Below are 22,306 nucleotides of genomic sequence, written 5' to 3'. Positions count from 1 at the left end.
AGTACCCAAACCAAATTGAGTCTCAGTTCCCTCAACTAAAAATGAAGGGTTTGAGTTGGGCTGGTTAGCTTCTTTTTATTTCTAGATCAGTGATTCCAGTTTATTTATTGAAACTTTTTCATAGTATAAAAGTAAAATCACATTTTGTTATATATTAATTGAATCACTTCTAATGAAAAGGTTCAGTATTTGTTTATTTTTACATACCATATATATTACCTAGCTGTAGACATATGTAAAGAAAGTGATTTTCTTGAAGAACTGTAATGGTTCTTTGGATATATTTTGTTTTGTTGAATCTTTAGTGACATGTATATTTTTATTATGATTGTACTGGCTTCATTTTATTCAGTTATTATTCACTGAAGTATTTGAATTGCTGGTTCATTTCTTTTGGACAATAGGTCTGAATAATAGAAATTGGAACTGTGCTAGAAAATCCTTTGATGTATGACTTCCATAAAACTATTGGGCTAGAGCATGATCTTGTACAATTTATGGTCTTTGGAAATTACAGAGTATAATTGTCCAGACTTCTGTATGAAGCTAGATGGAAAATATAGAACTTATTTATCAGTGACCTACACAGAAATTAGACCAATTAAGCCTAACTTGAGGATCAGCAGTATTCTGTGAAATTTCTAAACTCCTTTAATAATGAAGATTCTCCCTAAAATGAAAAAAAATTGATAATTTTATTAATATCTTTTGTTTTATATCACCTAAATTTCCCTTCATGTCTCTCCCTTCTTTTTTCCAGAGAGCTATAGCATATAACAAATATTTTTAAAAAAAAGAAAAAAGAGGAGAAAGAAAAAATCAGCAAAACCAATCAGTATATTCAGCCAAAAAGAAAAAAAAATACAAGACATCACAATTCATGTAACATTCCGCTTCCAAGAACTCCAGCTCTACAAAGGAATAGAGGAAATATTTCCCCATTTCTCTTTATAAGAGCTCAACTTTCTCTATTTGATTTTGCAACATTCCTTTATGATTGTTTTTGTTTGTTGTTATTTCTATTTATAATGTTGTAGTCATTGTATATGTTGCTTTCTTGGCTCTAATTATTTCACTTTGTACCATGTCTTTTTAAAGTTCTTATTGTCTACCATATCTATGGTTTCTTACAGCCAAGAGTGTGTTGGACAAGCTTGTAAGACTCATAAGAGTCATTTTAAAATGTTCAAGCTGTACATTTATAACCATACCTTTAAAATTGGCAAATGCTATAAATGAAACAATTTTTTTTGTTGATTTCTAGATCAGAAAATGATAGAGAAAATGTTAATAAGACAGATTAAGCTAAAGGAGTGTTGCACATGTTTAGAGAGCAGTTGTTAAATATTTATCAACCTCTCCAGGTGGTAGAACAGTAATAGTATATTATATTGATACACCTCAGTTTGTTTAGCTATTCCTCAATGGTTGGGGCATCTTTCTGTTTCCAGTTCCTTGCTATCACAATAAGTGCTATTATAAATATTTTGGTAGAAAAGGAACTTTGCTTTTTCTCAATAATCTCCAAGTGGGGGGCAGCTAGGTGGCGTAGTGGATAAAGCACTGGCCCTGGAGTCAGGAGTACCTGGGTTCAAATCCGGTCTCAGACACTTAATAATTACCTAGCTGTGTGGCCTTGGGCAAGCCACTTAACCCCATTTGCCTTGCAAAAAATCTAAAAAAAATAATCTCCAAGTGCTATATGTCTAAAAGTGGAATCTCTGAGTCAAAGGGAATGAATATTTTTGTGACTTTATTTACACAAATACACAATGCTTTCTAGAATGGTTATACCATTTCATAGCTTCATCAACAATATATTAAGTGCCTGTCTTTAAAAGTTCTTTTAACGACCTCAAACTTTTCCCTGAAGATAAATCTTATTTTAAAAAATATTGATATTCTTTTAGTGATATTCTGTGGCTATGAGATGTGGAACATAATGGCCTCTGAAGAATTAAAGTTGAGTATATTCCAGAGGGTGATCAAAGGTGCTTGGTAGATGTGAACAAATTGTGGCACATTGCAAATGAAGAATTTCATTGTAGAAGTCACATAAAAGATGTCAATATATCAATAGGAATTCATTAAGTACCCACTATATGCCATATATATGTATATATGGGCATACATATGCATGTACATGAATACACATACATAGGTTTATATATATATATATATATATATATATATATATGAGTCATCCACATAGATATAAATAATTATATTCATAGGATCTGATGAAGTCAAGTAAAAGAGAATAGAGGAAGAAGAGAATATAGAACAAAATTTTGGGATGCAGTTATTTTTTAGGGGTTACAATATTGATCCTGATTCAGCAAAGGAGACTGAAAATGAACAGTAAGAGAGAAAGAAGGAAAAATAAGAGAGACATACCATCAAAACTCAGAGGAGAGAGAGTATTCAGGAGGAGAAGGTGGCCCACAATGCCCAATGAGGCAGAGAGAAGGAGGAGGAGGAGGAGTGAAAAAAGGGCTGCCAATTATCTTTTTTTTATTTTAGGTTTTTGCAAGGCAAATGGGGTTAAATGGCTTGCCCAAGGCCACACAGCTAGGTAATTATTAAGTGTCTGAGACCGGATTTGAACCCAGGTACTCCTGACTCCAGGGCCGGTGCTTTATCCACTACGCCACCTAGCCACCCCATGCCAACTATCTTAATTGCAATTTAGATATTAGTGGTATCCTTAGAGAGAGCAATTTCAGTTGAACATTGAAGTCAGAAGTCAGATCACATAAGTTCAAGAAATAACTGATACAAACAAACAAAAAAAAGGATGGGTGAATCATATGATGAGAGCAAGAGATAGGTGTTGGACAGCCCATTTTTAATATGATATTTTATTGGTAGCCTTATGTTAAAAAAATAGTAGGAAGACAGAATTTTTTGGATGGACCTTAAATAGCAAATTGATAGAAGGACATAAGGGTCATGCATGATGGGTGGTCATAAATGGGTTGTCATTTGCATCATTGGAAGTAATATTCATATTGATGGAATCATATATCCATTGATGTCTTAGAAAATTATGTAATATTCTTCCAATAAAGGTATATATGGCTGTCAATCATGAAATGTAGTTTCAAATAAATATGTTAATTCAGAAGGTATTGAGAATAATTGTGGTGTAATCATTTTCTATAGCTCATTTTCCTTAATGACTTGGATATAGGAAATGGTGTAAAAGGTATCACCAAAAACATAAAAGATAGGAAAAAAAGATAGGTCGGTCATGTCACAAGACAAGGAAAAACAAATGGATAGTCTGAGTACTGCATGGAAGAACCAGAAGGTCTTCAGTGTATTGCATGGATATTAGAATTTATACAATGTGCCCATATGATAGGAAAGTGCATTGGGTTTGCAGTATGTCCTTGAGGATACAACCTTATTGATGAGTTCATCAATACATTGAAATATCAAAAGGAGTAGGACTATCAAAATAAATGTAGCAAAAGAAAACTTATAAGTAACTTTCCAGAGTTATAGAAATGTCTTCTTATCCTTAGGACAAGATCCACATAGCTAATGTTGCAGTGCATTTCCCACTATGCAACTTGTGTTCTTAGAAATATAGATTTTTTTGTTTTTGTTTTTTGCATTATTGCATGAGCCAGAATTACAAAGTAACATAATGATAATTGAACAATTGCTATAATGGAAAGTGGGTTTTGTGGCATTTCTCCAGTCCTGAGAGATCAACTCTTTCTCTTAAAATAGCTGAAATTCTAATAAAAAGGATACTTTTTGCATCAATTAACCACAGAATTTAATGAATCCATTCATACATACTTAGTACGTTGTCCTAGAATTTCTTCTAGCCTTGAAACCTGTGGGTACTGAATCAGTTCAACTCAACTTTCCCTAAGAGGAGAGTCTAATTGATATCTTTCCTTCCGTTTTATGGGGGAAGACACCACAGTGAATTTGTTATTCACAGTAGAATCTGGGATTATCTCTGTACATCTCTGATGCTCCCATTCAATAATTATAAGCCAAAGACCTCCAAAGGACAAAAAGTGCTGTTTTAAGTACTAATTACACAGGGATCAAGGAAAAGAGTTTAAAGGAGGCAATTAGGGATTTTTACTTTAGGGGTTTTACTCTACAATTGTTTTAAGCAGGTACTCTCCCATTCTGTCCCTCTTTGTCCAATTCATTTCTTTTACAGGTAAAAATGAAGACCCTTAAAATGAGATTCAGTACTATTTAAGGAAGTTTGGGACAGCAATATGATCATGGGTAATTCATTTAATCTCAGTGGGCTTCTGTTTTCCCATCTGTAAAATGGAGATGTTAGACTTTTGAAATCTTTTCCCACTCTAAATCTATAATCCTATGAGTATATTTAAGATTTATAACAATTTTAAATAGCTGTACCTTGTTATCCTGAGAATCATTCATTTGCATGTCTTCTATCTGTGGAAATTAAAACCTGTAAATCAGACTGGACTCTCTAGGGGGAGTAAACTAGATGTTCAGTAGGCTACAGCAGGAAAGAAGGAGAGTCAGGCTCATTAATCATGATAAGTTCATTGAAAATAACATTTAATTGGATTAAAGTACTATTTTTCAGTCTCTCTAGAGGGACTTTCCTTGTATGCTTTGGACAGGTAATCCATAGTATGACTACTTTGAATTTTGAAATAGAAATCTGGTCCCCATAGTGTTATATTTTTAGGAATTAGCTGGTTAATTCAAAGGCAATGTCAATATCTGGGAAGTGAATAAATAATCTATAAATGACTATCACTTCTGCCTGGGCTGTTATAATAGACTCTTAATTTGTCTCCTTGCTTTCAGTCTCTCTGCTCTTACATCCATCCTCTGTATCGCTATAAAAATAATGGTTATAAAATAATCTTCCTAAAGCACAGATCTGATCATATTGGTCCCTTGTTTGGATGCTTTCAGGAGCTCCTTACTGTTTCTAAGCACAGTCATAATTAGAAACTCTGGTGCCTAGGGAAACTTTAGTTAGTGAAAGGGTTGGGGTGTATAGTATAGTCTGCCTCAGGTGGGTGCTTTTATTTTAGGAAGAGGGGTGTCACTCAGAGAGTCTGGTACCACCTTCCATGATATGGATAATAAATTCATGGGGTGCAGAGGTGACTGATAAATGAGGTGGGGAGAAAGTGAACTCTTAGAATAATGAAGAGCTTCAAAGTGAGTTAAAAACCATGAGACATGCATTAGTGGGAAGCAAGATTGCCATGAAGAAGTATAACCTGAGGTGGTGGTGCCTAAGGTAAAGCCCTAGCTGCTCTACCCTAATAATGACTCATTTTAGGAGAAAGTATAGCTTGTCTTTGAAGTTCCTCCACAGTCTTTCACCAACTTTTCTTTCCAGTCTTATTTCATATTCCTTCTCTTCTTGCATATACATATCAGCCTCAGTGAAGTTGTGGACTTTCCCTATAGTTTGACATTTCCATGTCTACAAAAGTTTCCCAAATCTGACTACAAATCCATCCCCTCATGCCTAACCAGACTCCTTTATCTTTGACTCAGAATCCTGATATTCCTTCAAGTTTCAGTTCAGTAGTCATTCTCATTATGCTCTATCTTCCTTTCCTCTTATTTGGATCTTTATATCTATATCTCCTGGTAGAAAGTCTTATTTCTGTCTTTTATCCCTATTTCTTAGCATAATGTTTTGCACAGAAGAGGTAAATGTTTATTGAAATGACCATGATCACTTATTAATAGGAGGGAAAAGATGAAAAAGTACTCTCTTCTATCTCCCCTCAAAGAGTATAAACATAAAAGTGGAGATTATTATTCAAGGGTTTAGGCTACTGCTCTTCACTTATTCCCAATGTCATTAGGTGTTCTAGGCTTTGCTTATAGCCTTGTTGGAACATACTAAAAAATTATAAAGCTATGGTAGCCCTCAAAGAACTTACTTCTCCTTCTCATTGCCTTTTGTCTATGTAACTAAAGAGACTGGACCTGACCCAGTTTACATAAAGAAAATGTCAAAGTCCCATCACAGAATTTCTATGAAGTGGATTATGACATCATGACTGTGCCATATAGCTTAAATTCTTCTATGAAGAATTCACGTTACTCAAGACATTCAACCACAACTTCTTCCCTAAGTATCTCTCTTCCAATCCAACTATATGGTTTATATCTTTGCTGGGTCTCTGGTCAGACATGAAACTCAACACATCAAAACCAGACTGATTATAATCTCTCCTCTGACATCTGACTGGCTGTGTGACCTCAGGCAAGTCATTTAATTTCTCTGAGAAACTTTATAAAAGGGGGAGTGATAAAATTTACTTTATGGGGGGTAATTGTGAATACAAATGACATAATATACAAAAAGAGCTTTACAAATCTTAAAATGTTCCTGTATAAATGTGAGCTATTAGTATTATCCCCCTCCAAACTGCATCTTCTCAATTTTCCTATTTGTTTTTGATAGTAATACTTTCCTTTCAAACAATCACTTTTCAAGAGCTGGAGCCATTTTTGTTGTTTGGTCATTTCATTTGTTTCTGATTCCTCATTTGGGATTTCATGGCAAAGGTATGGTTTGCCATTTTCTTCTCCTGCCCTTTTAGTGTATGAGGAAACTGAGGCAAAGAGGGTTAAGTGACTTATCCAGTGTCCCAGAGTTAATTAAGTGTCTGAGAGCTGGTTTTTAACTCATGAAGATGATTTTTCCTGACTATTTCTAGGGCACTCTATTCCTGAGGCACCTAACTAGGTAAATTTTCTTCAACCTTGCATTCAATTATTTACAATTTTTTCCCCTGATTTGACCTTTGTCTTGAATTTGTCTCTACCTCTTCACTCACACTGCCAACAACCTATCTCCCGACTTCATTACCTCTCACATTGGTGATTGTAGTAGAATCAGAAAAAGTCAGAAATCGAAGAGACCTTAGAGACCATATGATAAATCCCTAACCAAGTTATAGATAAGTAAACTAAGGCACAGAGAAATTAAGTGACTTTGGCTCTTCCACTTTTTATGTACAGAAATTTTGGCCAATGCTCAATCTGTTAGTTTCTGTCTTTATGTATAAAATAAGGGTGTTAGACTAGGTGATTTCAAATGTCCTTTCTGGCTCTACTGAAGACATAATCCTACAAAATGGAGAGAGAGAGATGACTTCATGTTCTTTGACTCCATTTATATTCAACAAATTTTCATGGAATAACTTCTGGCTCTAATAATGCCCTGTACTTGGAACTGGATGAGGGCAGGGAAGAGATTTTATAAAATATAAGATCTGGGTTATTTTTAGAATCTATTATCATAGACATAATTATTATCATGGACATAATAATAATAATAATAATAATAATAATAATAATAATAATGATGATGATGATGATGATATTAGCACACACATATAGCACCATACTATAATAGAATGCTTTATATTCATTTATATTTGATCCTTATAACAACTCTTTGAAATAGGAAGTACAACTGGCCCAGGGAAGTAACTTGCTTGAAGTTATCCATTTAGGTTGTGATCTTTTACAGGTCTATAATCCAGGGTGTTCAGGAGGATTAGAAGCTCTGGAGGGAGGACTTGCCTAGTACTTCTCAAGGTTACTCATCCATCTTTGGTATACATTTTTACCCAGCTCTCTCCAATAAGTTGTAGCAAGCACAGCAGCCACACTAACTCAATGTGAAGACTACCCCAGGTAGAATGAGCAGATAGCAACTTGTTTAAGCAGTCATCAAGGTGGTTTAAGCAATTGCTGTACTTAGAACTTGGTCAGCCACTACATCCTGGACCATTGTTCCTCAACTTGATTTTTGTCTTGCTTTCTGACTTTGATGCCTCTGGGAGAGGGAGGTTGATTACTGTGCAACTCTACCGCACTTAAATCCACTTCACATATGATTCAGGACATCACCCTGTGATGCTTTTGGTTCCAGGGATGAACAATAACAATCCAGGCTTCTTATTCCAAGGGTAGATTTCTTCCTGACATGGAGATATGTCTGATTTATTGAGAAAATAGTCTCCCAAAGACATTTATATATAATATATTTGTAGCTCAGACTTTCTTATAATGGGCAGCTATTGTTTGTCCATGTCCTATACACTTTAGATAATAATCAGATAAATGGTGGGCACCCTTTAATTCATAATACTCTTTAGGTAATAAAAATAAAGATTATTTTTTCAAGAAATATTTTCTTCATTTCATCATTTCTTTCATTTTTTTGGTACAGCACTTCCTCATTCACAGCATCGTTGTCACTAGGTCATTAGAGCCATAATTGGGTCCTCTGTCTCTGAAGTATGATGATACATCATAACAGCTGGTCGGACTTCAGAGGACTTGAGTTTGATAGAGTATCCAATGCTGTTGAGTATGCTTTTAGCTTTTTAATTTGTTTTGATTTTTCAGAATTCCCATGAGAGCTCCTTTCAACTTCTGTAGAATGCTGATTCTAGGATTCTTTGTGCAACATAACTCCCTTTATTTGGCAATGTTTACTCCAGCCCCTGAAGATCCAGATCATCTCTCTTTTTTCTCCTCAGCTGGGGGGAAAGTATTATGCTTTACTCCAGTTTCTCTTCTCCTTCTGCCACAGATATCTAAATATAATCTTGCAATGGGCTCATAAATAAGTTTTCAATTCAGCATCTATAGTATGGGACTCATTGGCCTATTCTCTCTATGTCCATCATGGAACTCTAGATAATTGGAAAAATAAATTCTCTTGTAATTCAATATGTCTGTGACATGTAAGTTAAAATTTATCACTGCAGCAAGATTACAATTGTTGACTTAAAATTAATGCAATCTAGTGAATTTGAAGAATGTTCACATTCTCATAAGAAAATATCACAGAAAAGTCAATTTTAATCATTTAGGCAAATTCCACAATGCTAAGTTCAACCACAGGATTTCAGAGGCAACATTCCACTTTATACAGTCATACTTTAAATCATATCTTCATTTACATACCTTTAGTGAAGCTTCTCTTGATTAATCAATTCTTTCTATTTTTTTGTCCAGCTGGCACAATCCATGTCCTAGCCTCATTCCTTGAGGCACCTTTATATTTTGATTATTTTATGCACTTCTGTTTATTACTTCCTTGTCTGTCTCTTTTCCCCTGTTAAATGGTAAGTTGCTCTAGGGATGATGTTGATTCTTTAATATGAGTGTATATCCCTAGGGACTATCTAATACCTTTTTACTCATTCTGTTGGTGCTTAATAGAGGATTGAATTTAATTAAACAAATACTTAGTGATGCTTAGCACTGAGCTAAGGGCTATTTTCCCTCTCCCTTTTCTCTCCACCCTCTAAACTGGTAAGAAAAAATCTCTTCTGATTTATTTCTACCTAACAAGCTTTTATTGAGGATTTACTTGATGTGAGTTGTCAGATATGTTGAATGTTGTGGGCCTTAGAGAAACAGACCAGTGTAACTGCTGCTGTTTCTGTCAAACTCTTCCTCTCCCATTTCCCTTATAATGCCTGTGTATAGCTTGTGGAGCAGGTGATAGAGTTGAGCCTGGAGTCAAGAAGACCTGAGTTCAAAATGAGCATCAGACACTTACTAGCTGTATGACCCTGAGCAAGTCATTTAACCCTGTTTGCCTCAGTTTCCTCATCTGTAAAATGAGCTGGAGAAGGAAATGACAAATCACTCCAGTATCTTTGCCAAGAAAATCCCCAATGGGGCCATGAATAGTTGGATGTGACTGAACAATATAACAAAGGGGAAAAATGGCTTGATAGATAAAAGTGAGAACTTTGGGGTTTGAAACTAGGGTTGAACTGATAGAGGGTATGGCCTGAGAAACCTGTCTGTGGTGAAGTGGGGTGTCCAGCATCCATTGGATCTTGCAAGCAGACCTTCTTATGAGACTAGAGGAGAGATGCTGTAAGGACAGACAATAGAAGGCTTTGGAACTCTGGACTTTGTCTTATAACCCCTTCTAATCTATGAGTTTTGAAAGTCCATTATAGAGGATAAGAGTTTGTGTCCTGGTTGCTAGTGCTTCCTATTCCCCAATACAGTCTAACTACAGAATGAACAATGATGACAGGTTGCAAGGTCAGATTTTAGTCTGGTAAATTTGTGTGAATTGTGAGCTCTCTTCCAAATGTTTATTGTGATGCCTGGTAAAGGAATGCTATGGAAAAACCATGATCTTAATCAAGTAATGTGCTAAGCCCTGTGGAAAGAGTGACAAAAATACTTCTCCATAAGATTATACAGTAATAAGACAAATGATACATGTACACAAAGCTATTATATAATTGTATGATAATAATCCCTGGCATTTTTATAGTACTTTAAAATTTACAAAGCATTCTTTTTATATGTTATTTCTTTTGATACAGAAACCCTAGGAGATTAAATTATTTCCATTTTACAAATGAGAAAATTGAGTCTAAGAGAGATAAATTGACTTTATAAGAGTCACACAACTAATGTCTGAAGTAGAATTTGGATTTAGATTTTCTTGATTTAGCATATCACTCTAATGCCTATGAGAGGGGAGTGAGAAAAAAGGGGAAGTGACTAATAAACTTTTAGGATTCAAATCCAGTATCAGTTAATTGACTAACTGTGTCAACTTAGTGTTTCTCAGTCTGATTTTCCTGACTTGTAAAATAGAAATAATAAAAGTACCTCTCTCTCTCATGGCTGTTGTATCAACTTAGATAAGATTTGGAAAGCATTTGCAAACTTAAGCAATTTATAAATACATGGTACCATTATTATTATTGTTGTTGGAAATAAAATCTGTAAGCTATAGTGGAAGATAAAGTAATTTTAAAGAAAGTTTAAAGTGGAATCAATTTCTCTGTGAAGACTTTTATTTCCTACTTTAAAAAATTGAAAAATAATTTCTGGGAGGATTTTGTTTTGCTGTTCTATCTCTCCTAATGATACTGAAAAGAAAAAAAAGACTTCTTATTACTGAATATCTTCTATCATCTCCTTGTTAATCTTCTCATTCAAACTTTAGTATCTGGAGGAATTAGATCCCTTCCAAGGTCATTTCCCGTTCCTTACTGGAAGGGGTTACAACTAAATAATGGTAGATAACACCAGGAACAAAAAAAATGCAAAATCTTAAGGAGTTTCAAAAATTGTCCTCACTTGGAGTCAAGATGGTGGCAGGAGAAGAGCCTCTCCTAGGTACTCTCTCCAAATTATTTCAAAAATGTTAAAATTATGACTCTAACGAAATTTTTGAGAGACAGAACCCACAGAAAGATCCAGTGAGGCAATTCTCCAGCCCAAGGTAACCTGGAAAATAGGGGGAAAACTCTGTTTCACGGGGTTAGAGGGGGTGGCCCCTCCTCCTGGGAACAACCCCAGGGTACCTCAGAGCTGCAGCTCCCGGCAACAGAAGCAGTTTCCCCTGCACCCAGGAAGCACCAGGCACAACTTGGGTGATTGGCAGGGAGACCTCTGCCAGAGTGAGTGTGAAGCTCAAGTCATCAGGGCAGTTGTGGCATCAGCGTACCCAGCACAGTGGCCATAGCAGCCCAGATCCAGGAAATGGAAGCAGGACCCAGCAAGAAGGAGCCTACAGGCAGCTACACTTTAAGTGCTCAGCCCACCAAAGGTTGGGGAATTGAAGGAGACCTCTGAGGTCTGTCCTCTGTCCCTGGAACAGGACTCTGGGGCTCTGACCACATTCAGGTCCTAATCACAGTCTAGGCCCCACAATAGAATGGGACCCCCCACCCCCCAGCCCTGTGGCAGAGGTGTGTGCTTGTGGTCATTCATAGACCAGGAGAGCAGTCAGAGCCTCACATACTGAGGTCCTTGTGTGTGTGTGGGGGTGATTCACTAATACTCAAAAGCTAAGAAGTACCCCCAAACTAGGCACAGGCTGGAGGAATGAGTAAACAGTGAAAAAAGAGAAATGAAACACTGACAAATACTTTGTCTATGATTCCAAGGAACATCAAAATATTCAATCTGTATATGAGGTAATACAAGCTTCTACATCTAAAGACTCCAAGGAAAATGGAAGTTGGGCTCAGGCTATGACAAAGCTCAAAAAGATTTTGAAAATCAAGTAAGGGAGATAGAAGAAAAATTCGAGAAAAGAAATGAGAGAGATGCAGGAAAAACATGAAAAAGAAGTCAGCAGCTTAGTCAAAGAGATAAAAAAATGCTGAAGAAAATAACATGTTAAAAACCAGCTTAGGTCAAATGGATAGCACAGTTCAAAAGGTTATTGAGGAGAAGAATACTTTAAAAAGCAGAACTGGCCAGATAGAAAAGGAGATAAGAAAGTTCTTTAAGGAAAACTAATTCTTCAGATGTAGAATGGAGCTAAAGGAAGCTGATGACTTTATGAGAAATCAAGATACAATACTTCACCAAAAGAATGAAAAAAACAGAGGAAAATGTGAAACATCTCATTGAAAAAACAACTGATCTGAAAACAGATTCAGAAAAGATAATTAAAAAATTACTGGGTTACCTGAAAGTCATGATCAGGAAAAGAGCCTTGACCTCATTTTTAAAGAATTCCTACAGGAAAATTTCCCTGATATCCTAGAAGCAGAGGCCAAAATAGAAACTGAGAGAATCCACTGATCTCCCTGGGAAAGAGATCCCCCTAAAAACAAATCCCCAGTAATATTATAGCCAAGTTCCATAACTCCCAAGTCAAAGAGAAAATATTACAAGCAGTCAGAGGGGCACAATTCAAATATCATGGAGCTGCAGTCATGATCACACAGGATTTAGCAGCAACTACATTAAGGGCTCATAGGACTTGGAATATAATCCAGAAGGCAAAAAGAGCTTGGAATGCAACTGAGAATCAACTACTCAGCAAAATTGAACACCCTCTTCCAGTGGAAAAGATGGACTTTCAATGAAACAGGGGAATTTCAAATATTCCTGTTGAAATGAACAGAACTGAACATAAAGTTTGACCTTCAAATACAGGACTTAGGTGGAGCATAGAGAGAGAGGAGGAGAAGGGTAAATTATGAGGTACTTAATGATGATGAACTGCATGCATTTCTGCATATAAAAATGATATTGATAATACTCACATGAAACTTGTCATTTAATAAAGCAGGTTGGAGTTTTTATAGATGAAGCACAGGAAAGAGCTGAATTTAAAGATATATTGTAAAAATGGAGTCAATGGCTAAAAGGGAAATGTACTGGGTGTAAGAGAAAGGAGAGGTGGAATAGGTTAAGATACTTCATATAAAAGATTAAACATTATCTTTTTTACTTTTTGCAAGGTGCTGGAATTGGATGGCCTGTTTTCTGGGTCCCTGGGGTGGTATATGGGCTTGGGGGCCTATTGGCTCCAGGGCTGGGCTTTGTCCACTGCACCATTTGGCTACCCTGTAGCACATTTTAGAAGAGGGACAGAGTCAAAGGAAGAGAAAATATAATATATGGTAGTGGGGAGGAATGGATGGAGGAAATTACAATCAGCAACAGTAACTGGAAAAATATGGAAGTAACTTCTGTGATGGATTTATGAGAAAGAATGTGATCCACCTGAGACAGAAAAAAAAACTATTGTAGCTAAAATTCAGAATTCTTAGATCAAGGAGAAAAAACTGCAGTCAAAAAGAAAAAGTTCAAATACTGTGGAGTCACAGTCCAAATCACATAAGATCTAGCAGCTAGTTCTAGAAAGAAATGAAAAGCTTGGAATATGATATTATAAAAGGTAAATTATCTAGGATTACAACCAGGAATAACCTATTCAACAAAATTGCATATAAGCCTATAAGAAAAAAAATGGATACTTGGTGAAATAGAGAACTTTCAAGTGTTCCTAATGGAAAAAATTGAAATATGACTTTCAAATACTGAACTCAAGAGAAACATAAAAAGGTGAATATGAATGAAAAATCTTAAGGGATTAAAAATATCAAATTATTTCCATGGTGGAGGGCGTTATAATAAACCCTTAAAATTGACCTCACAAGTACAAACTGGAGGAGGTTAAAATTAGTGGGGCAGCAATATGATGCAGTGGATTTAGTGTAATGCCTGGATTCAGGAAGATTCATCTTTATAAGTTCAAATCTGACCTCAAATACTTATACTGTAAGAAAGTCACTTTAACCCTGTTTACCTCAGGTTCCTCATTTGTAAAATGAGATGGAGAAGGAAATGCCAAATCACTCCAATATCTTTGCCAATAAAACCCCAAACAAGGTCATTAAGTGAATGTGACTGAACAATAAAATAATTAACTGATTAGTTAATCTGAAAAAAAAACTGTGGTTGTTTTAATAGATAGTGAGGTCAACCTCAAAAATGTGATATTGCAGTCAAGAGAGCCTAATGGTTTTAGGTTACTTTCAGGAATGAAGAAATGAGAGTACTTTTCCTCTATTGTATCTTTCTGTAGGCAGAGCAAATCTGGAACATAGTATTTGGTTCTGGGAGTCTTTTTTTTGGGAAGGACATTGATAAGCTAGAATGTTTTCAGATGAGCCAACTTGAATGATGATGGATCATGAGCTCATGCATTATGAGCAGTTGAAAGTCTGGGTACTTCAGGATCAACTTCAGGAATCTGAATTGTCAGAAAATGTTAAGTCTCAGCTCAAAAAACATATTGAAATTCAACTAGAAGAATAGCTAAGAATCTCAGGATAAATGATGAGGGAAAAAAATGGGAAGGATATGGATCCAGTAGTATCAAAACTCAAATACTATGCAGCAAAAAATCATCAAAATTATTTGCTACTATGTAAACAATAGATTGACCAATGGAACATATTAGATAAATAATATGCAGAATATACAGAAGCAATATATAGAAGATACAGCACTATACAAAAAAACCCCAAATCAGAACCTAGCATCACTATGTTTGATAGGGCCAAAGATCCCACCGACTGGAGCAAGGAATTCATGTTTGATAAAAAAAAATGTTCAAGACTGGAAAGCAATTTGGCAGAATTAGATTTAAATCATCAGCTCATCATATACCAAGATAAGCACCAAATAGAGATATGATTTAGATGTAAAAAAGTCAAACATTAGAGAGCAAAGATTTAAGAATAGGAGATGTGTTCATCACTAGTTAGGAGATTTAGAGAATCACAAAATAAAGTTGATTATTTTGATTCTTTCTCTCTCTCTCTCTCTCTCTCTCTCTCTCTCTCAAACACATGTACACACACACACACACACACACACATAACCCATTAGCTTATTAGGCAAAATTTCCAATGAAAGAAAATATTATAGAACATAGGACCAAGTTCAGTTAATATTTTGCCTCATCAAAGAAAACACTAATCAATTAACTTTTAGCATATCCTTGTAGAATAATTTTCCTGAAGCAATTTAATCTTTCTGTGACAACTCTCTTTGAGCATTCTTATTTTTAACTCATCAGATGTGAAAGTGAGATGTTTCCATTACCTTAGGTAATCAAAAGAAAAACTTTTACTTAGTGTATATTCACCCTACTCCAGGGAATGTAGTTCAGAAAAGGATCATGCCCTTTTCTGGTTTTTACCCTAATTACTTCAGGAAAGAGTTGATCAAAGAGAGGTGGTGGGAAATTGTTCCCTAATTGATAGTTAATGAAAGACAGATAAGGTTTTTTTTCAGATTAGTTTAAAGGCTTCGATAAGAATAATATTAAGGGATGGCTAGGTCGTGTAGTAGATAGAGCACCAGCCCTGGAGTCAGGAGTCCCTGAGTTCAAATTCGGCCTCAGACACTTAATAATTGCCTAGCTGTGTGGCCTTGGGCTAGCCACTTAATGCCATTTGCCTTGCAAAAACCTAAAAAAAGAATAATATTAAAACTAACTATTGATGTTTCTAAAAGAGCACTCTGAGGAGCAATCTGAAGAGGTCTAGTCTGCTTCCATAAATAACATAAAGCTTTCCCATCAGGGAAAGAATAGATAGTACCAGAACTAGACCTTCTAGAGAGAGGTGTAGATGGAATTTACTGTATGACAGGACAATGTCAAATACAAATGTGTGGAGGTGGGAAAATATAGTAGGAGAATAAGGAATAACTAGTACTCAAATTCAATTGGGATGTAGATTTAATGAAGTATATCAAGAAGTCAACCAGACTGCAGAAGAGATTTGGAACCATACCCTGTCAGGAGTGGTTGAAGGAACTGGGGATTTTTGATCTGGAGAAATGAAGATTTAGGAGAGACAACTATCTTCAAAAATCTGAAGGCTTATTTGTAGAAGACTCCTACTTGGTCCCAGAACAGAATTTTTTTTTTTTAGTTTTTGCAAGGCAATGTGGTTAACTGGCTTGCCCAAGGCCACACAGCTAGGTTAATTATTAGGTGTCTGAGACCGGATTTGAACTCAGGTACTCCTGACTCCAGGGCCTGTGCTCTATCTATCCACTGTGTCACCTAGAAGCCCCCAGAACAGAAATTTTTAATCTGAGGTCTGTGAACTTCAAACAAATTTTAAAAATAACTTAAAAATAAATATTTCATTATAACTGATTTTCTTTGTAAGCCTTTTTGTTGCATTTTATACATTTAAGAACATTATTCTAAGAAACTTCATGGGCTTCGTCATACAGCCAAAAAGATCCATGACAGAAAATAAGTTAAGAATCTCTACTTTAGGACCAAGAAGGCAGGGAGAAGATAGGCACAGTGTTAAGTGCCCCTGGTTCCCCTCAAAAATAACATGAAAGAAACCTCTTAACAGAAATTGAATCAACAAAACCTAGAAAGAGAAGCTAGAAGAAGAACACCTACCAACAAGGTCTGTCTCAGGGGACCTTGGGTGAACTGGGAGATGAGAGCAGAGGGCCAGTAGAGTACCAGCCTTAGCTGGAGAGGCTTTGGTGAGGGGTGGGTCTGAGAACTGACTTTAGCAGCAGAATCTTCTGCTGGGGGAACGGAGTTACAGGAGGATGAGTTCTAACACAGAGAGTCTCAGAGCATGCCTGGAAAATGATCAGCTGCTCAAGGGACCTGATCTCCATACATTTATCAGAACCCTCTTCCAAGAACAAATGGTAAATGCTGCCCCCTGCCCCCCCAGGCTCAGGTATGGGCAATAGAGTTCATTCAACTGAAAGGAAGATTAACTCCCTCCCCCAGGGCTTAGCACAATGTTCAAGGTCAACTCAGACCCTGCTCAAATACTCCAGAGGAAGCAACTGGCACCCTCCATACTGGCGTGGCCTTGAAATTACTAAGTCAAGTGAACAAAGCCTCTAGGGTTTTCAAAAGTGAACCTCTGAGAGCTAGCCCCTACATCAACACAAGATCCTAGGAAAATGAAGAAAGGTCAGTGAAAGGGGGACCCATGGAGAAATACTTAGAAGAAATAGATTCTAACCCAGAGAGATCTAGTACTTCTGAGGAGAATATGAGTTGGTCTCCAGCCCAGAAAAAAAATGATAAAGGAAAAAAAAACTACTATCCAATAAGATGAAACTGGCTATATTTCCCATCTGAGAGAAAGACTCTAATAACTCTCAAGAATTCTAATTCTATTAGAGATAATATACTTACCTAGAAGTGATGGACACTCCTGGCTTTTCTGTGACTCAGATAGAATGATTTAAAAATAATACCTCCTTAAAAAAGGAGAACAATAAAGAAACAGGAGGATGGAGGAGATTGAAAGGGGGCAAATTTGACTACATTAAGAGGTACAAAAGACCTATTACAAAAGAGGGGAGGAAGGGAAGAGGTGAGAACCACCTGAATCTTCCTCTCATCAGACTTGGCTTAAAGTGAACTTATACACACTCAGTTAAGAAATTTATCATATCTTTCAAGTATTAAAAGGGGAAAAGGGGAGGGGAAGATGGGGAGGCAGAGAAAAAGGGGATCTAACAGAAGGAAGGGAAAGAAGAAGGGGGAAAGGGAAAAGGGGAAAGAAAGGGGAGGGGCTTTGATATAAGAAATACAGTGAAGGTGGCAGTATTCAGAAATGAAATACTGGGGAATATGAATAAAGGGAAAAAAGGGGAAAAACAGGGAAGATATGGAGGGCATTAAAGAGTTAGTAATTATAACTTTGAATGTGAATGGGATGAACTCTCTCTTAAAAGGTAAGTGAATTGCAGAGTGGATTAAATACCAGAATCCTGCAATATGAGGCTTACAAGAAACTCATTTGAAGCAGAGAAATATCTATATCTATATATCTATATCTATATCTATATCTAGATATAGATATAGATATGGAGAGAGATAAAAAAACAAAAGGTTGGAACAAAATATATTTTGCTTCAGCTGAAGTGAAAAAAAGCAGGGGTAGCAATCCTTATCTCAGACAGCTGCAGATGCAAATATATATAGTGTTAAAAGAGATAAGGAATATACAATAAATTAATTTCAATACTAAATATGTATGCACCAATGGTATAGCAACCAAATTCTTAGAGGAGAAGTTTAAACAGCTACAGTGAGACATAGACAGCAAAACTCTACTAGTGGGAGATGTCAACCTCTCATTCTCAGATTTAGATAAATCTAATAATAAAACAAACAGGAAGGAAGTTAAGGAGGTAAATAGATTGTTATAAGATCTAGATATGATAGACTTATAGACTTATTGAGGAAATTGAATGGGGATAAAAAGGAATATACTTTTTTCTCTACAGTACATGGCACTTAAACAAAAATTGACCATGTACTAGGGCATAAAAATCTCATGATCAATTGCAGAAAGGCAGAAATAGTGAATACATCTTTCTCAGATCATAATACAATAAAAATCTTGAAATATTGGGTCACGGTGATATAGACCCAGCACTTATTGGTAACTAAATAACCTCATTTTAAAGAATGAGTAGATAAGTAACAAATTATAGAAAAAATTATTTCATCCTAGATAATGACAATAATGAACAACATACCAAAACCTATGGGATGCACTCAAGATGACTGTCAGGGGATAAATTATATCTTTATATACTTACATGAATAAATTAGAGAAAGAGGAAATCAATGAACTAAATATGCAACTAAAAAAATCAAAGAAAGAACAAATACAAATTAAAAACCCCAACCAAATACCAAATTAGAAATTCTAAAAATTAAAGGAGAAATTAATAACATTGAAAGCAAGAATACTATAGAACTTATAAATAAAACTAAGAGTTGGTTTTATGAAAAAAAATAAAATTGATAAACCTCTGGTCAATTTGATTAAAAAAAGAATGAAGAAAATCAAATTGCTAGTATCATAAATGAAAAATGTGAACTCACCACCAATGAGGAGGAAATTAAAGTAATAACTCAGAATTATTTTGCCCAATTCTATGCCAATAAATTTGACAATCTAAGTGAATATTTACAAAATATAAGTTTCCCAGATTAAATGAAGAGGAAAGTAAAAACCTAAATAACTCTATCTCAGAAAAAAATTCAACAAGCCATTATTGACCTCCCTAAGTAAAAATTTTCAGGGCCAGATGGATTCACAAGTGAATTCTATTAAATATTTAAGGAACAATTGGTTCCAATTATATATAAACTCTTTGGAAAAATAGGTGAAGATGGAACTCTACCTAACACTAATATGGTGCTGATACCCAAACCAGGAAGAGTTAAAACAGAGAGAGAAAATTATACAATTATCTAGCTGATGATTATAGATGCAAAAATCTTAAATAAAATCTGATCAAAATGATTACAACAAATTATCACTAGGATAATATATTATGACCAAATACGATTTATCCCAGGAATGCAGGGTTGGTTCAATATTAGGAAAACTTTTAGTAAAATTAATTATATCAATAACAAACCCATTAGAAATCATATGATTATATCAATAGATGCTGCAAAAGCTTTTGACAAAATATAGCAACCATTCCTACTAAAAACACTAGAGAGTATAGGAAAAAATGGATTGTTCCTTAGAATAATAAGCAGTATCTATCTGAAACCATCAACATGCATTATATGCAAAGGGAGTAGACTAGAGGCATTCCCAATAAGATCAGGGATGAAAAAAGGATGCCCATTATCACCACTACTATTGAATATTGTATTAGAAATATTAGCTTCAGCAATAAGAGAGGAAAAAAGAAATGGAACTAATTGAATTGCGAAGGAAGAGACAAAACTCTCACTCTTTGCAGTTTACATGATGGTATACCTAGAGAATCACAAAAAATCATCTAAAAATTACTAGAAATAATTAACAACTTTAGCAAAGTCATAGGATATAAAATGAACTTTTAACCTTTCTCTATATGATTAGCAAGAAACAGCAGAAAGAGCTAGAAAGAGAAATATCATTCAAAGTAACCTCAGACAGGCCAGGGAATCTACCTGCCAAGGAAGACTCAGAAACTTTTTGAAAACAATTACAAAACACTTCTCACACAAATAAAATCAGATTTAAATAACTGAGCAAACATGAACTGCTCATGGATAACCGAGCTAATATATTAAAAATGACAATTCTACCAAAACTAAACTACTTGTTTAATGCCCTACCAATAGAAATTCCAAAAATATTTCTGTGAGTTAGAAAAAAATTGTATGTATGCATCTATATTTATACACATATTATATATATATATATATATATATATATATAATATATAATCATATATAGAAACAAAAAGGCAAAAATTTCCAGGGATTCAATGAAAAAAGTGCAAAACAAGGTGGCTTTAGCCCTACCTGATCTAAAATTATATTATAAATCATCAGACATCAAAACTGTCTGGTATTGGCTAAGAAATAGAGTGGTGGATCAGCGAAATAGATTCGTTGCAATAGCAGGAAATGTTTATAGTAATCTGCTGTTTGATAAACCCAAAGAGTCCAGCTATTGGGATAAAAACTCTCTCTTTGATAAAAACTGCTGGGAAAATTGGAAGTTAGTATGGAAGAAACTTAGATTAGTCCAATACCAAACACCTTTTACCAAGATAAGATCCATATGAATACAGAATTTAGACATAAAAACAATAATATAAGCAAACTAGAAGATCAAGGACTAGTTTACCTGTCAGATCTATGAATAGGGAAGCAGTTTATGACCAAAGAAGAGATGGAGAATATCATTAAAAGCAAACTGGGTAATTTTGATTACATTAAATTAAAAAGCTTTTGCACAGACAAAATCACTGAAACCAAGATCAAAAGAGATGTAGTAAATTGGGAAACAATTTTTGCAACTAGTATTTCTGCCAAAGTACTCATTTATAAAATATACAGTGAATTGAGTCAAATTTTCAAAAAAAAAAGCACAAGCCATTCCCCAATTGACAAATAGTCAAAGGATATGCAAAGGCAAGTTACAGATGAGAAAATCAAAGTAATCCATAGTCATTTGAAAAACTGCTCTAAATCACTACTAATTAGAGAAATGCAAATTAAAGCATCTCTGAGGTACCACTTCACACCTCTCAGACTGGCCAATATGATCAGAAAGGACAATGATCAATGATGGAAGGGATGTGGAATATCTGGGATACTAATACATTGTTGCTGGAGCTGTGAACTCATCCAACCTTTCTGTAGAGCAATTTGGAATGTCATTCAAAGGGCAACAAAAATGTGCATACCCTTTGATCCAGCAATACCACTACTGGGTCTATACCCTGAAGAGATGATGAAAAAGGGCAAAAACATCACTTGTACAAAAATATTCATAGCAGCCTTGGTTGTGGTAGCAATGAATTAGAAATTAATTGAATGTCCTTCAGTTGGGAATGTCTTAACAAACTGGTATATGTATGTCATTGAACACTATTGTTCTATCAGAAACCAGGAAGAATGGGAATTCAGGGAATCCTGGAAGGATTTGCATGAACTGATGGTGAGCGAGATGAGCAGAACCAGAAACACATTGTATAACCTTAGAGTAACATGGGGGTGATGATCAACCTTGATGGACTTGCTCATTCCATCAGTGAAACAATCAAGAACAATTTGGGGCTGTCTGCAATGGAGAATACCATCTGTATCCAGAGAAACAACTATGGAGTTTGAACAAAGACCAAGGACTATTACCTTCGATTTAGGGGAAAAAAACCCCATTATCTTATTATGTAATTTTGCTATCTCTTATTCTTTATTTTTCTTCCTTAAGGATATTATTTCTCTCTCATCACATTCAACTTAGATCAATGAATACCATGATAACAATGTAAAGATTAACAGACTGCTTTCTGTGGGGGTAGGGGGAGGGAAGCAAGATTAGGGCAAAAATTGTAAAACTCAATATAAAATCTTTTGTTTAGAAAAATGAATCTCTACTTTAGAGAATATATTTATGAATCATGGAAGGAAATTTTAAGTTCAATTTTTTTGGGGAAAAACCTCTCTGGACTCTTGTTGGTT

The 22,306-nt window shown here is 35.3% G+C and overlaps 2 protein-coding genes across 2 annotated transcripts in view; both read left to right on the top strand.

Annotated features, from left to right (window-relative positions):
* Positions 1-22,306, top strand: part of LOC141508420 (disks large homolog 2) — a 2,787,507-nt gene that overhangs the window by 231,347 nt on the left and 2,533,854 nt on the right. The gene's annotated exons all lie outside the window — the stretch shown is intronic.
* LOC141508419 (uncharacterized protein C8orf48-like) overlaps positions 2,581-22,306 on the top strand; it is an 86,056-nt gene continuing 66,330 nt past the window's right edge. Inside the window, exon 1 of the mRNA XM_074217017.1 lies at positions 2,581-6,253. The gene's annotated coding sequence lies outside the window, so the exon portion shown is untranslated. The remainder of the gene's footprint in view (positions 6,254-22,306) is intronic.

Source organism: Macrotis lagotis, chromosome 1 (genome assembly GCF_037893015.1).
Source record: "Macrotis lagotis isolate mMagLag1 chromosome 1, bilby.v1.9.chrom.fasta, whole genome shotgun sequence".
NCBI classification, from domain to species: domain Eukaryota; kingdom Metazoa; phylum Chordata; class Mammalia; order Peramelemorphia; family Peramelidae; genus Macrotis; species Macrotis lagotis.
This window is presented reverse-complemented; position numbering and strand designations above follow the sequence as displayed.